The sequence below is a fragment of the Strix uralensis genome, chromosome 5, assembly GCF_047716275.1.
Source record: "Strix uralensis isolate ZFMK-TIS-50842 chromosome 5, bStrUra1, whole genome shotgun sequence".
In the NCBI taxonomy this organism is placed as follows: domain Eukaryota; kingdom Metazoa; phylum Chordata; class Aves; order Strigiformes; family Strigidae; genus Strix; species Strix uralensis.
This window is the reverse complement of record NC_133976.1, coordinates 83,076,031-83,090,364: the sequence shown is the minus strand read 5'-3', so window position 1 is coordinate 83,090,364 and position 14,334 is coordinate 83,076,031. Positions and strand designations below refer to the sequence as shown.

The 14,334-nt window shown below is 44.4% G+C and overlaps 1 protein-coding gene across 2 annotated transcripts in view; it reads left to right on the top strand.

Moving 5' to 3' along the window:
* Positions 1 to 14,334, top strand: part of CCND2 (cyclin D2) — a 37,327-nt gene that overhangs the window by 18,769 nt on the left and 4,224 nt on the right. The window lies entirely within an intron of this gene.

Below are 14,334 nucleotides of genomic sequence, written 5' to 3'. Positions count from 1 at the left end.
TTGCTGCAGTAATCTCTTCCTTAGTCACCTTTCAGTTGGGTTGTTGCAGTTTGTGCTGTATGGGGTCACATTCAGAAGGTCTTCCAAAGCTCGATGAAGCCGCTGACTCATGTAGCTGCTCCTTGCTGTCGGGATTACACCCGTGGGTTTTCCTACTGCACTTCTCCATGTGTTTCTTTCTGGTTCCTGGCTGTTGCCTTGCTGCTTCACCTGTGAAGCCCTGCTTGAATTGAGATCCCAGCTGACTCTTCCCTTGCTCAGTCTGTGTACTAGGGGTGTTTGTGAAGGCTTGTAGGGATAGAAGAAAAGTCCCAGTCGGGTGTCTTGCTGGTGGAATTTTCTTTTCTCCTTGGTATGGTAGAGCCCATGTTAATTGACTTTCCAAACCTGTTGCGAGCTTATTGCACACAATGACATTTGAGGAGGGCTTTTTTGGTGTCTTGGGAGTTTTCTTCATTTGATACTTATTGATACATACTTAAAGTTCATGTTCTTTATTACAGGAAATATTGAAGCTTTCTCAGGCATCCCAGTGCTTCTTAATGTAAGGCCCTTTTGCAGCATCTTGCAGATAGGACAAACGATCTCTTGTGCTGAATTTTTCTGTTCTGATTGTTTCAGTCTGAAAGAAAATACCTGCCAAAACAGCTTAGTAGTTCTTAAGTGGTTAGAAAAAAAGATGGGTTTTGCATTGAAAATTTCTTCATGCCTTTCCTTTGAAATTGAGCAGATGGGGTTTTGTTAGAAACATGCTTTTTGCCATCCTGGTGAAAATCTTCCCAGATTTGGCTGAGCTTACATGCCTTTGGAAAAAAAAAAAGTATCACTCTTCCCAAATAACAAAGGACTCTTAACATTTTACAATTTTAACATTACAAGCTCAATATGAGTGAACAGTGTGCTGCAGCGGCAAAGGCCAACAGGGTGCTGGGCTGCATCACCAAGGCATCGCCAGCAGAGATAGAGGAGTCATTATCCCACTCTGCTCAGTGCTTGGCAGGCCACACCTGGAATACTGTGTTCTGTTTTGGTCCCAGTTATACAAAAAAGATGTAGACAGGCTCGAGAGGGATCAGAGAAGGGCCACAAAAATGATCAAGGGAGTGGGCAGCCTGCCATGGGAGGAAAGGCTGGGCGAAGTGGGTTTGTTCAGCCTTGAGAAGAGAAGGCTTAGGGGAGACCTTACCACCATGTTCCAGTATTTAAGGGGTGGCTACAAAGAAGATGGAAACTCCCTTTTTACAGCAAGTTGTGTGGAAAAAATGAGGCTTAATGGGTACAAGTTACTCCTGGGGAGATTCTGATTGGATACAAGAGGAAAATTTGCCACCATGAGAACAATCAGCCATTGGAATAATCTCCCCAGGGAAGTGGTGGATTCCCCAACATTGAACAGGTTTAAGATTCAGCTGGACAGGCTGCTGGGCCATCTTGTCTAGACCAGGCTTTTGCCAAGAAAGGTTGGACCAGCTGATCCTTGAGGTCCCTTCCAACCTCGTATTTTATGATTTTACTGATCTTATCTCCTCTCCAGGAGTCTGTTGGCATTGGGTAGACACAAGCTTTCTTCCCTTTGTTCCTGGTCTCAGCCCACAGCAGCACAGACCACAGAGGAGAGTCTTGGCCCCCAAGACAGAGCACACTCGAGACAAAAGGAGCTTCTGGATAATTTAATCACTAAAACATTTAAGTGTTTGCAGAAGTTAGAGGTGCTGTCATTTTTTTCAAGATGTTTCCGTTGTCATGGCAGAGGTGGCTTTAATTCAAAGCGTGTCTCCTGCAAGCTTTGAAGTCTCAGCCCAAGCAAAGGTGGCCAGAATTTTTAACTTGGGCAAAATCATGTATTTTTCCCTAGCCAGCTATTTGGAAATGGGAGAAATATTTTGGTAGAAACTTTCTCCATGACTTTTGCATTAGCAAAATGCAAAAGGGCCCCAGACTGGAAACTTTAATTGCACGTGCTAAAGCGAGAGAGAGAGAAAAGCAACAGAAAACAGTATCTCAGAGAAGTATGGGACAGTCTTAGCCATAGGTGGTAATATCGGCCTCATCTGTAAAATATATTGTTGGAAAAAATGCACTGGCTAGCTTGTGTAAGAGTTAGCCCAAGGCTGTGTTAATGAAGAGTAAAGACTATTGTAATATATTTTACGCTGGGACTTAATTAAAGTTGAATGAACAGCTTCAGTTCTCTCACTTCCCAGTTTCTGCTGCCCGAGAGCTATTCTTGCAGTGACACAATTAATTCATCATCACTGTGTGAATGATTTTGTTTTCAAAGGGGAGTTTAGGGAAGAGGAAGAAATGAGAGCTCCTAGGCTTCAGGAGCATCACATGGTGGAAAAGCAAGGGAACTCACAGAAGCTGTAGCTCTGCAGAGGAAAAACGTCCCGCCCCACCCGTGCCTCCTGGAACCCCACAGGAAATGGCAGAGAGCTGGGGGAGAGTCCTTCCCGACCAGAGGGTCCCAGGGGCTTCTGCTTCTTTTTCTTTTGGTGTGTGTGATCGCTTAGTGTGAAAACAGATGATGAGACTTTCTTACTGGTTTTCCAAAAACTGCCACTGTCTGAGGTGAAGCATGAAAAATTTCAGCTTCGAAGTTGCAAGCATTTGAAAACAGAGAATGATAATGAAATCCTGATGCAACTTAACTGCAATAAGCTTTTCTGAACTTTTACTGTTTTATAATGATAATTTGCAGGTGCTGTCTGTTTGCTAGGAAATAGCAGCATAAACCAAGAGGTTGAAATCAGTGGAGTTATCTTAGATTTACACTGGTGTGACTGAGACTGGAGTTTGGCTATAATGTTTTTAATGGATGTTTCATTAAGAATTAGACCAATAATTTCTTATTAATAAACAGCATTTAATCTAGAACCCAGCTGTTGGGTAAGCAAACAGCCAGTGCACAAGTGTTTCTCTCAAAAAACCACTGGTGTCGGCTATCCTTGTATGAATCCAAAGCAGAGCTCTGGACTTTAGACCAGATAGTACAAGGCATCCTTCCAATGTCATTCTAGGGATAACAGTTATTTCTGATAAATAGCTGCCCTGGGCCATTTGGTGAAGGTTGAATCACAGTCTGAAGAGACAGTGACAACGAGGCCGTGCAAACCTCAGTTTCATTACTCCTTCCACCTACCAGAATAAACACCAGGGAGCTACTCTTGGAGAAGCTGAGAAGCTCAGCAGCCTTACAGGTAGTGAAAGTAGCTTTGCATGGTATATCTGAATTGTCTTTTCTGATCATGATTGTCCCAAAGAGTCACTAAGAGCTAGTGCAACACAGCTTCACACAGCTCTGCAGGACGGGGATTGCATGTTCTGACCTGTTTTGCTGCCAGAGGGTGGAAACATTTTCTTTGCTGTTGCTTGCTGGTGGACAAAGAGTTAACTGACCTACTCACAGGAAGCTGCCAAGCTCCCTGCGCATCTCTTGGTGGGTCATTGCAATGGAAAAATAAACAACTCGGGAAGTCAGGAATTTCCACAGCATCCCAGACCAGCACTCCAGTGCGTGCAGTATCCTGTCCCTGGTGGAGCCAGATGCTTCAGAGGAGGATACGAACATCCCTGCTGCGTACAATTACGGGATGTGAGGAAGGGTAGCTGAATGGGTAGGGCACATTTTAAGACCTTACAATCAATATTCTGCTTTGCCACAGACCTGTCTTGGGCAAATCTATCTCCTCACCTCCTGTAAGAGTACTGTGTCAGCTCCCTAGCCATGCGTCTGGAAACGGCCTCTCTGGCCGTGCCTGGAAGTGTTCTCATAAACCATGTGCAGGGCATGAATGCCCTGGACTCCTGAGCCTTTCCATGCTCTGGTACCCCAGATCTCCTTGAGGAGGAAAAATACATTAAGGTTTCTGAGAAGCTCAAGAAACTACTGCAGGGGTAGGCAGATATGCTCTTTTACCTGTTACAGAGCACTTCGGACCAGAATTCTGTAGGCTAAAGTCAGTGAGAATTAGGCACACAACTAAGTTTTAAAGATAACCCTACTTTCAGCAGAAGGTTGTGTCAGGTGACCTCCGGAGGTCCCTTTCAACCTCTTCCTATGAGGCTGAGTGCACTGAAACGCAGAAGCAATTATCTCATATTAAAAATGTGTTCAGGCCTACATCATTGACAAAAGCTGGCAAGGTTAGATCCCAAATTAGTCTGGTTAGTAGCTGTTTGTGTAATGAACTCTGTAGCACCATAGCCTCCAGAAGGGCTGGCCCAGTTTGCTCTGTGAATAGTGAGGGTTGTATGTGTACATAAGGACTATCTTCTTCCTAGAGCCTAGCTCTCAAGGTTGTATCTGGATGACAAAAGGAGTTGTCCTCCCTAGCATCATCAGCAGGGGAAAGGTTTTCATGCAGAGCCAGAACGTAGGCTTGTACATGGGCACAAGTCCTTTTTAAAAGTCTGTTTGCAGATAGGAACTGGTGTGTATTGAGCGGTTTTGAAAATCCAAAGCATATTTAAGGGCCTGAGGTAGAAAGAAAAAAGGAACCAAGCTTTTCTTAAAGTCTTTTCGAAACAGCTGGCTGTGAGCCCTTGAAAATGTGGAGGCAGGCTGTTTTGAAGACTGGATCCATAATAAATGGCATTTAAAGTATCTCCGCTTAAATGTGCTGCATATGTCAGTGCTGGGATTTTTTTTTTTTTTTCACAAGGTCTGAAAAGTCCCTTCCTAAAGATCCCTGCAAATTTCTGCACAGAAACAACGTTCAGAACCACCACACACAAGAATTCAGTTTCTGTTGAGCCACAGTATAAAATCGTGGAAATCTATCTTGAATGGATAGCATTTGAACATTGTCCCTACAGCACATACACCATTTATCCCCTCCTTTGTAGTGTTTAGGGCCTGTGGTTTTGGAACCAAGTAACAGGACTCGCTGTATCTTATCCTGCCTTATTTGTTGCAGACCGCATTTTGTATGCAAGGAAACAACAGACAAAATAGCCTCCAAAAGAAAGGAAGAATGAGATAGTTTCCTAAGTTGTCTTTGCCTGAGTTGGCAGCTGCTCCGCTTCATTCAGCTTTTTGTTCCCCAGTGAGTGCTGTGCGTGTGTAGCAACAATGGGGTGATGCAGTTACACCGCGGGCTCATGGCGGAGTTCCGTCAGATCCATTCATAAATACAGCCTCGGCTGGCGCGCTGAGGAAGCCGGGCCCCCGAGGAACCGGCTCCGCAGCCCAACCATCGCTGCCGGAGGAGCTCACGGGCCGGCCATAGATAGTCTGGTCAGAGACTTGCCCCCGACCTCCGGTGGGGAACCCTCGCTCAGCTCATACAGCTCTGTATAACGCAGATGGATTGTCACAGCTTCTTTAAAATACCCTTTTCCAATAAATGCTCACGGCATTTATTACAGCAGGGTAAACTCGCAGCTTTTCACAGTTGCAAAGTATACCTGTTAGACAGAGATTATCAGCTTGAAATCCCAAGTCACATTACGCAGGGAGTATGATTTCAGGCATGGCATCTGCCCCTGGATCACCCTGCCAGTGTTTTGGCTTTACTCTCACTTTTTCCAGTTCTGAAAACATTGTTCTCTCCTGTTGCTATGAGAAATGCCCACACGAGCAACAGGAAACCAACAAACTGACTCTTACAGCAAACAGTGGAACTGAATCTAGAAAGTACTGTTGCAAGTGCTGAAAAGATCAAAAAAATTGCCGAGAAAAATGTGCCATCTTTCAGATGCTTAATGTTAGTCATCTTATATATTGCATTATTACAATAATGTAGCAATAGTAAGTGGAGAAATTCTGGCATAGATGAGGTTTTTTTTTTTTTTTTTAAATGAGAAGTCCTCGCTAGTCTGCATGAAAAGCCCTTTGGAACAGCAAATTACTATTTTCTGTTCTTGCAGATGGAAAAACAGACATAGTCACTTATCTGTAATTGATGCTCTTTGTTACAGTAGCAAAAATAGACACATTTAGGAGGGAAAATATTTCTGTTTTTAAACTGCGTCCATTAGATGTGAGATCACTGAGATACAGTAAATGTAGTAAATGGGCATGATATTCCCACAGCAGCTTTGCAGGCTCTTGTTTTGGAGAATGTCGGCGAGCTAAAGGCCAGCGCTCGGCACACGAAGGCTCTGCTTTGGGAAGGAATCCCTGTTTATGTCAACAATGAAGCATGTGCTTTGGGGAGGTTTGAATTGGGGCTTAAATGTGAACCAGTGGAGGAATCCAACCATCTTTTGTGTTTAGGAGTTACAGATGACACGTTCCATGCTGGAATTTATGTAAATCCCAACTCTTTAATGCATGTCTGATTGCTGCTTTCTTAGATTATCCAAGCAATGCATACATGACCAGTGAACAGTATCGTCACTTCAGATATCTCCAGCATCCTTTCCATTTATCATACCAGGTCCCTCACCTAAAAAAAGTCCTTTCTGGTTTCCGTTTTGCAATTAAAGAAAGAGGAAGAGATCAGGGGCGTTAACAGTTATTTGTGAAGTGATGAATGTATATGTGGAAAACCAACCACCCTTTAACACAAAATTGGCAGAAGGCTGTTGCAGCATTCCCAGCTTGGGGACTCTGAGCACTCAGCAAAGCACCCAGGGTTTGGATCCAGGCTCCTAAATCTGGTCAGGAAATGGAGAAGCATCAAGAAGTATCTGTTAGAGTTATAGCACAGTATTTTGCATGGTTTGTATGCATATGTTGTTACATTTAACAGCCCTACTGTTACTTTTCTGCTGCTGGTTGTAAAAGAGAGTAGGGTTGCGGTTTGGCTTTTGAAAGCCCTTCAGAAATGACCCACTCAGTTGCTGAGCAGGGTTATCCTCAGCCTTGGCATTGCAAAGGATTTCAGGACTCTGCCTTGCCACTGGCCTGAGCTCGGCACAGCTTGTATCAATCCCTGCCCGCTTCCCTGGGCTTACCAAGCTGAGCTCTTGGCAGCTGGGACATCCCAGGTAGGGCTCTGAAGATACGGTGTCGCTTCTCTTCAGTCATTTCTCACTGGTCTGATCAAAGCTGTTTAATTGGCTCAGGCTTTGGCTGGTGCTGGCCTTACTTATTCTGTTGTTGCTGATGCACAACACCTCGCCGTAAAGCTAAGATCTTGTCAAGGGTTAAGCGATATTTAAATTTAGCAGAATTAAAATGGAACCTTGTTAAACAGTAGTTTTTCAGTCTTTGGTTTCTTCCTTAAATGCTGCCATAACACATTTTCTCTGGACACTGGTATTCCCAAATAAGAGCGATCTTGGAAGGCCAAAAGCTGGGTGGCTGCAGGGCTCAGACCGGTTTCCATGTACCCAGATGTTTTCCCAAATTTTGTTTTTGATAAACATTAGGAGGCTTGCTGGGGTAAGCTTTCTTATTCTCCCAGGCAAGACCAAAACTGAGATGCAAAAGGGGAATTTAAAACTCACAATACAAAAAAACGCTGTGTCCTGAGGCACTGTGGAAGAGACCGGAGCTAAGTCCATCACTTCTGCACAGCACACCTCCCTGCCTGCTGGAGTTGATGAGCAACGAAGCGGGGCTGGTTGCTGGCACAAGGCAGACCTGGGTGTTACGTGACCAGTGTGGATCCAGGGGTGCATTATTGTTTCTCGGCCCTGCCTGGCTGTGAAATTAATCTGGTGGTTTAATTCTGGTTTAGAGTGGTTGTCACCGTGGGAGTAGGTGCAGTCAATACGCATCCACAGTCCCCTTACGGTCACAAAAGATCTGGTTTGATTCAAAGTGGAGAAAGAGAGAAAAGATGCATGGCTGAAATAGTTTACCTTCTTGTGATAGCCCTCCGCTATCAGCATTTGAGAGGAGTGATCATTTTCTTTGTGGAGAAGGTGGTGTGCTGCCACTCAGTTGCTGAGGGATCTGAGGCAGGGACCACTGTCATCCGAAAGGTACCATCTATCAGCTTCTGTTTGAATGGGGTGCCAATGAAGACTTGAGAATGGCTAGATAAAATCTATGGCAGAAACCCAAGCCACATTACTAAAAAGGCTAAAAATGTCTTTTGAATACCCTCCCTTTTTCCATTTTTTTTCTTTCTTTTTTTTTTTTTTAATTTGTCAGCCCAGCCTTGATTTTACAAGATGGAGAAGGATGTCTTGCACCTATTTAACTCAGTAAAGCTAGGGAGACAGGCTGTGTGGGTGATGATGAGGTAGTCCTGCAGCTCAGAGCAGTCAGGACTGAAAATCCCAGTGATGACCAGTGAAAAGCAAGAGCCTGCTGGTTGAGTTGAGTGGGATGCCTCCCCTAATAGCTCGCCAGTGCACTATAAACATCAGTTTAAAACTGGAAGCTGGGGGGCAGTAGAGGGCATATTTATTATAGACGTGTTGAAAAATTCAAGAAAATGAGTTATGTGTAATACTCCACGAGATCTTACCTGGTGCTTGTGCTTTCTTTCAAGATTGTCATGAATGGAAGTTGAAATCCTCAGTTATTATTGGCTTGAGTAAGTAGATCCTGCCATAGCGCTGCTGATTCCTCCTTCCAGTCATTTTCACTGCCAGCTTGATAGAAATGTCACAGCCACGAGGGTACTCCTCATCGGACACAGAAAAGCACTTCTTTTCCTTCAGATGCATTTCAAGTGTGCTAGTAAAACCACCCAGGGATGAAAAAGTTTCAGAAAAAAAAAAAAGAAACCCAAAAGTTAATTGCCTTTTTAGTTCTGTACATGCTGAAGTAAAAATAAAACTATGGAATGGAAAGTACCTGAACTATTTTAATCATTAAAACTACCAGACCATATAGAAGAATGGGGAAGTTGATCCATGTGACACACACTTAAACATTTTAATAAAAACAACAAAGGCAACCCTACAATATTCTGAAGGAATGCTCCAGTCCCTGTATTGCAGAATCTAAGGCCATTACTTCGGTGCATTGTAGTGTTCTTTCAAGGAAGACTTGCTGAAAATACTGCAAGTCATATATTTTTTTCTTTGATTTTTTTTCAAAGCTTTAATTTTCTCTTGTCAGTGCTATCTAGAGCTTGCAAAACCAAAGTCCAGCAGCAAAATATGTACACTTGCAGCAAATCCCCATGAAGCTTGGAGGTCCCACTGCATCATGGGAAGGCCAGGCTCCTTGTCCTGATAGGTTTTTTGTATTTTTTTTATTGTGTCACTTAACTTTGGATTGACAGAAAGTTCCAGTCAAGCAAACAGAAGTGATAGCCCTGTCTATAAAATAAGCCACTTGCTGTGTCACACTGTAACAATGGGGCTGATAAGATACTCATAATAAATTAATTTTTTTTCCTTTCACCTGTGATATTATCATCCATCTGATATACTTCATGCATGTTAAAACTAGTTGCGGTCTGAGACAATGGTCCAAGTGCACAGCAAATGTGGTTTTCAGAGTTTTCATATAAGAGTACAGGCACTTTGCTCACACGTCGCACTGGCCAGGTGTAAACTTCTTTTGCCAATTCCAGTGTATTAAAAAGCCACTGACAGGCTTAGCTGGCATCTCATCTGGCATGAAACACGTTGCTCAAATCTGTCCACAGCACTCTGACATTGTGCTGTGCCAGTATGGTCTGTCGTCCCGCAGGTACCACGGTGAGTAAAAACCCATCGTGTGACCTGAATCCGTCGGCAGAAGCAGTGGTGTGGGCCTGGGCATGATGGTCAGCAAACCAGGATGGCTGGCTGACGGGGTAGCACGCAGAGCCAGGATTAACGATTGCACAGCCACAGCCTCGGGTGGCCGAGTGTTGTATCTCCGTCATCAGGGCTGGAGAGTTTGAGCTGCATCTGCTGGTGTGTTCCAGCTCGTTTTGCTGCATGAATGAGGTTCGCTCATGAGTCTGGCCTTGGGGGTTTTTTCCTTACTAGATTTTGATTGTAGAACTTGACAACCTGCAAAATAAAGGTTTCACCGTTTTTGGCTTGTCCTGGCCAGGCAATTTCAGCTCCTGGATGGCTGCTTCATAGGCAAGACTAATTAAACAGAATCTATTACTCAGACTAATAAAAACCTGAGCTTTAGTATGCAAATAGCTACACTTTTTTGGGAAGCTCTTTCATGCTGAATGCAACATGCTGGTCATTTTACCATAGTGCTCTTTGTTTTAAAGAATTCAGTGGTACATTATTTTAAGTTCAAAACGTAAGTGTAGACCAGAGCTAATACTGACAGAAAAAATACATCAGTGGCCTGTGGATCCCTGTATGAAATAAAATCCATGCAAACTGTGACAATTCCAGTCTGGGCCCCTTTATTGGTTTTATGTACAAAATGAAGACATCCGAAATGTCCCATTTCTCTATAGGATTACCTAGAGATTTTAGCCTTTTCATACATTAAATGAAGCATCATATTGACCATCCGAAGTTCGTATAACAACAGTGTAAATGATCATGTATAAGGGTGTTCAGAAACAGACAAAGTTGGCTCCGAAGGCTCAAGTCTTGTGTTCCGTGTGCCACCACCCCTTCCTTCCCCAAGCCTGGCTGCAAGGAAATTGCCTCATTAAGCTCTCCAGTCTGAAGCTGCTTGTAAAAAATCTGGCTTGTTTTCAGAAGGACATACTATTTTGAAATTGTGCACCACTGTGCTTTAAAAGAAGATATTCTTAGACAAAAAAAAAAAAAAAAAAAGTGATTACGAGTGTAGTCTGTTACAGGAGTCTCCATACTGGTGCCCCTGCTCTTTCTTCCATTTGAAAATGCCTTGGCCCTTGAAGTGACTTGTTGCCATTGCCCTCTCACAAACAGGTGAATGCTTACAATGGACCTAAAACCCGCCCAAGCTATTAAAGGGGGATTTTCTTTATCTGAGTTCCTGATAGCTTTTGCCAGATGGGTACTTTTGGAAGAAAGGCTGAGGAATTTGTCCAGCTCCCATCATTAAACAAGCAATTCCAGTACTAGGAAATTACTAAGCTCCCAATAATACAGGGGAAAGCCCCAACTATAAAAAAACATTTACCTGGTTAAACAAAAGTACATATTCTTACCTTAAAAAAATAAGCTTTGCCAGCAGTAGCGGTAAAGTAGCAACAGAGAAGCCCTTCTCCTCAGCTTTTGCTAAAAGGAAAGGAAGAACCTCATGAGGTTAAATTTTGTGTATCTGCCTTGGATATCATCACCAGAAAATCCACTGCGCTCACATTTTATTGCACCTTCAGAGGCATTTGCCTTGGTCTCTCACTTCTGAGCCTTCCTGCTCCACTGCAAGTAAGTTAAATACTAAAGTTTCCCTTTTCTCCAGGAGCGGCAGCCCCCAGACAACAGGAGTGCAGGCAGGGACGGGCTGCTGCTCCATGCTCTGCCTGACAGGCAGCTCTGGGAGCCCCGGGTTTAGGTGTACCCTCCTCCATCACACCCCGGCTGTAAGGAAGCTGATGCATGAACCATGTGTTTGGTAACTACGTGGTTTTTTAATTAACCTCCTGCTGGCACGGTTGCTGCATGAGGAGTTCTGCAGTGTGGGGCGCTGGGAAAGGGACTGGGTGCTGGTGTGGGGATGGAAGCAGAGATGCAGCCCAGCGTGGGTCTACCCAGGGCCATAGCCTGGGTGCTGGGATGAGCTGGTGTCCTGGCTCGGGGCAGTGGAAGCAGTGACCAGGCACACCGAGACCAGTGTGTCTAACACAGCCTTCCTGATGTTTCTCTTAAGTGGTCATTTCTTTAGTACACCAGTAATATCTGCATCCCACTGAGTTGACATTTCAGGTGCTCGGAGGTTCTGAAGATCAGAGGTATCATTCCTGCTCACGGTGTTGGGATGAATTACAGGAGCGAGGGAAATCAGGGCACAATCCAGAGGCAGCTCGGGGTGATCTCTGCAATACATCTGACACAGGAGTCATTCCAGTGTACGGGTGAGGACTGGTGTGACTAAGAGCAGGTTGCAGCAGTCCCTTGCTGTATTACGGGCTACACTGGTGCCTGCTGGAGCTCAGGAGCGGAGTGTCGTGCTCCACAAGGTGAGGAGCCTACAGCCAGTCACCTGAATTCAGTGTCCAGTGCTCCCCAGGCCATCTTAAACAAACCCTCCGTGTCCCAGCTTCCTTGGCATCACGCTTCATTTGTGCTCTGGCTCTGCGCCAATGGTATGGCACACACTACCATTTTTCCTATAACCTGGTTTCCACAGGGGGGAAACATGAGTGCCTGGGCTGGCAGGGAATTCCCATATACCCCTACACTGACCCTCCTGTGCTCAGCTGGGCTTAGATGCAAACAGGGGTGGCAATTGCCTCCCTCCAAAGCACCAACCTCCTTGACCATAAGGGCTCTGAATGAATGCAATAAGCAGTTTTCTGAGCCATGTATTTTTGCTAAAATGGGCTGCATTTCTTGAGGATATCAAAAGGTATCTGACCCCCTCTCTATGCGCCATGCCAAATTCTGATTATAATCTTCTCCAAAAAATACAGCAATTGGAAACTTTGGTTAAGAGCTGGCTACTGTTGGTAAAATCAGCTGCTTTCCTTAACCCTTTCCTTGGGCATAGCAGCACTTTTTTTGTTGTGGTTTCTCCCCTTCCATAAAAAGCCAGACTGAGGCAGAGGGCAAAGTGTGGGAAAGTTTAGTTCCAGTGACTGAGACTTGGGAAAGTTGTTCGCAGTGAGAAGCACTACTTACAGTGGAGCTGCGTTGGGGTAGGTACGGTATGGCCACAAGCCAGTTAACTTGAGCACAGCTCCTTTCTCAGGAGCAGTCTCACAGTCCCCAGCTCTGGGGACAAATGGTGAACACGGGGAAAGCTTGGTCTGCCTGCTGCACGCCCACAGTGTTGCAGCAGAGGTTTGTTGCTGTGCCTTGTACTCTGTTTCACCATGGTGTTACCATGCTGAGGGAACAAACTTCGGAGTCAGACTGTACATGGGTACCCCAGACACTCGAGAGATCTCACTCTGGCTTTAGCTGGATGTGAGCCACATCACCGTGACTGTTTTTGTCTCTAATCAAGCCAGCATCTCATCCAACCCCTTTTTCCTGGGTCAGTTTGAAAAGCCATCCTTCACGGCCTGTCTTTGGCAGATGCACCTTCAGGGAAAGGTTGTGATGCTTCATTATATTAAGCAGGGCAGTTTCACGATAAGGAGAGCACATGAATCTGCAGCCAGCAGCTGCTGGCTAGTAGCCAAGAAAAATGGGTGTTCGTGACCCACCGGAGCTAATTGTGTACATCACGAACTTAAATATCGTCAGCAGAACAGATACTCTGCATTTGACGTGTTTTCCCAGCCTGGCTAGGATGACAAATTAAACCTCCATACATGAATATTTCAAACTCTCCTGAATAACCTGGTGTTGTGTAGAGAAAGTGGGGGCTGTTGGTCAGAGCCCAGCTCCCCAGCATTGTAGTCACATCCCATACTTTTTATTTTTCAGTTTCTGCTATAACCAAGTGTTTGTCAATGTTTTCTCACACTTTTTTTTTTTTTGCATAACCATATTATTTGGTCTTCCAGCATTTTATCAAGAATGTGAAACATCCTGTAATATTTTAATAGTTGTCTTCTTCATCACTGTGTCTGGCTTAAGTGTGGTGAATGCTTCACATTTATTTGTTTATTTATACTTCATGTTCATTGTGGGACTCCTAATGTACAGGGCTCCCAAGTTTGTGTTGTTGTACTGTATCCTGCTCTTTCTCCATGTGTTGTGTAGTATAATTTGTAATGTAGTGGTCTCTGAGGCTTGGCTGTGCATTTTTGACTTACATCTTTTTCTAGCAACTGTCTTTGCTTTAATGTCTTCTGTGAATTATTGCCAGTAAGTATTCCCGGGGCTGCTCTCAGAGTGAAGGTGTGGGAGCGTACCTACATCGCTGCCTCCTCCTCCCCTGCTGAAATCACTTTTCTTCTGTGGAATGCGCTCAGAGAATAACATGGCTTGAGTGTTTGGGGCTGCATCATTCAGTCCCCTTGCCTGAATCTTCACAGATAAACAGGCCCTTCTTGTCCCTTTGTCTTGAGGACACAAATGCATGACTAATAAAAACTTAGCGATAGCACTGTGCTTTTTCAGGGACCTCAAAACTTCTCCTTCACTTTGATTTACCATCAATTTGCTTGATGGTAAAACTGAAGTGCCTCTGTCAGAGTGACTTTGGTATAGCAAATATTCGTTATTTCAGGAGAAAAACGCAGCTTTTCTGTAGTGAAGACTTAACCCTGGATAGAAGAATGCAAAAATTCATACACCTCGCCCATCATTTTTTGCAACACTTTGGGTTCCTGCTCAAGAAGACCACACAAATGAGCAAGAACAGGTGAAATATTGAGATTTGAAGAGTCCGATAAATATGGCATTAGCATTGTTTAGCCAAGGGGGTTTGTACACAGCGATTGTCTGTGAGAATTCAAGGTCATTTTCTGTCAC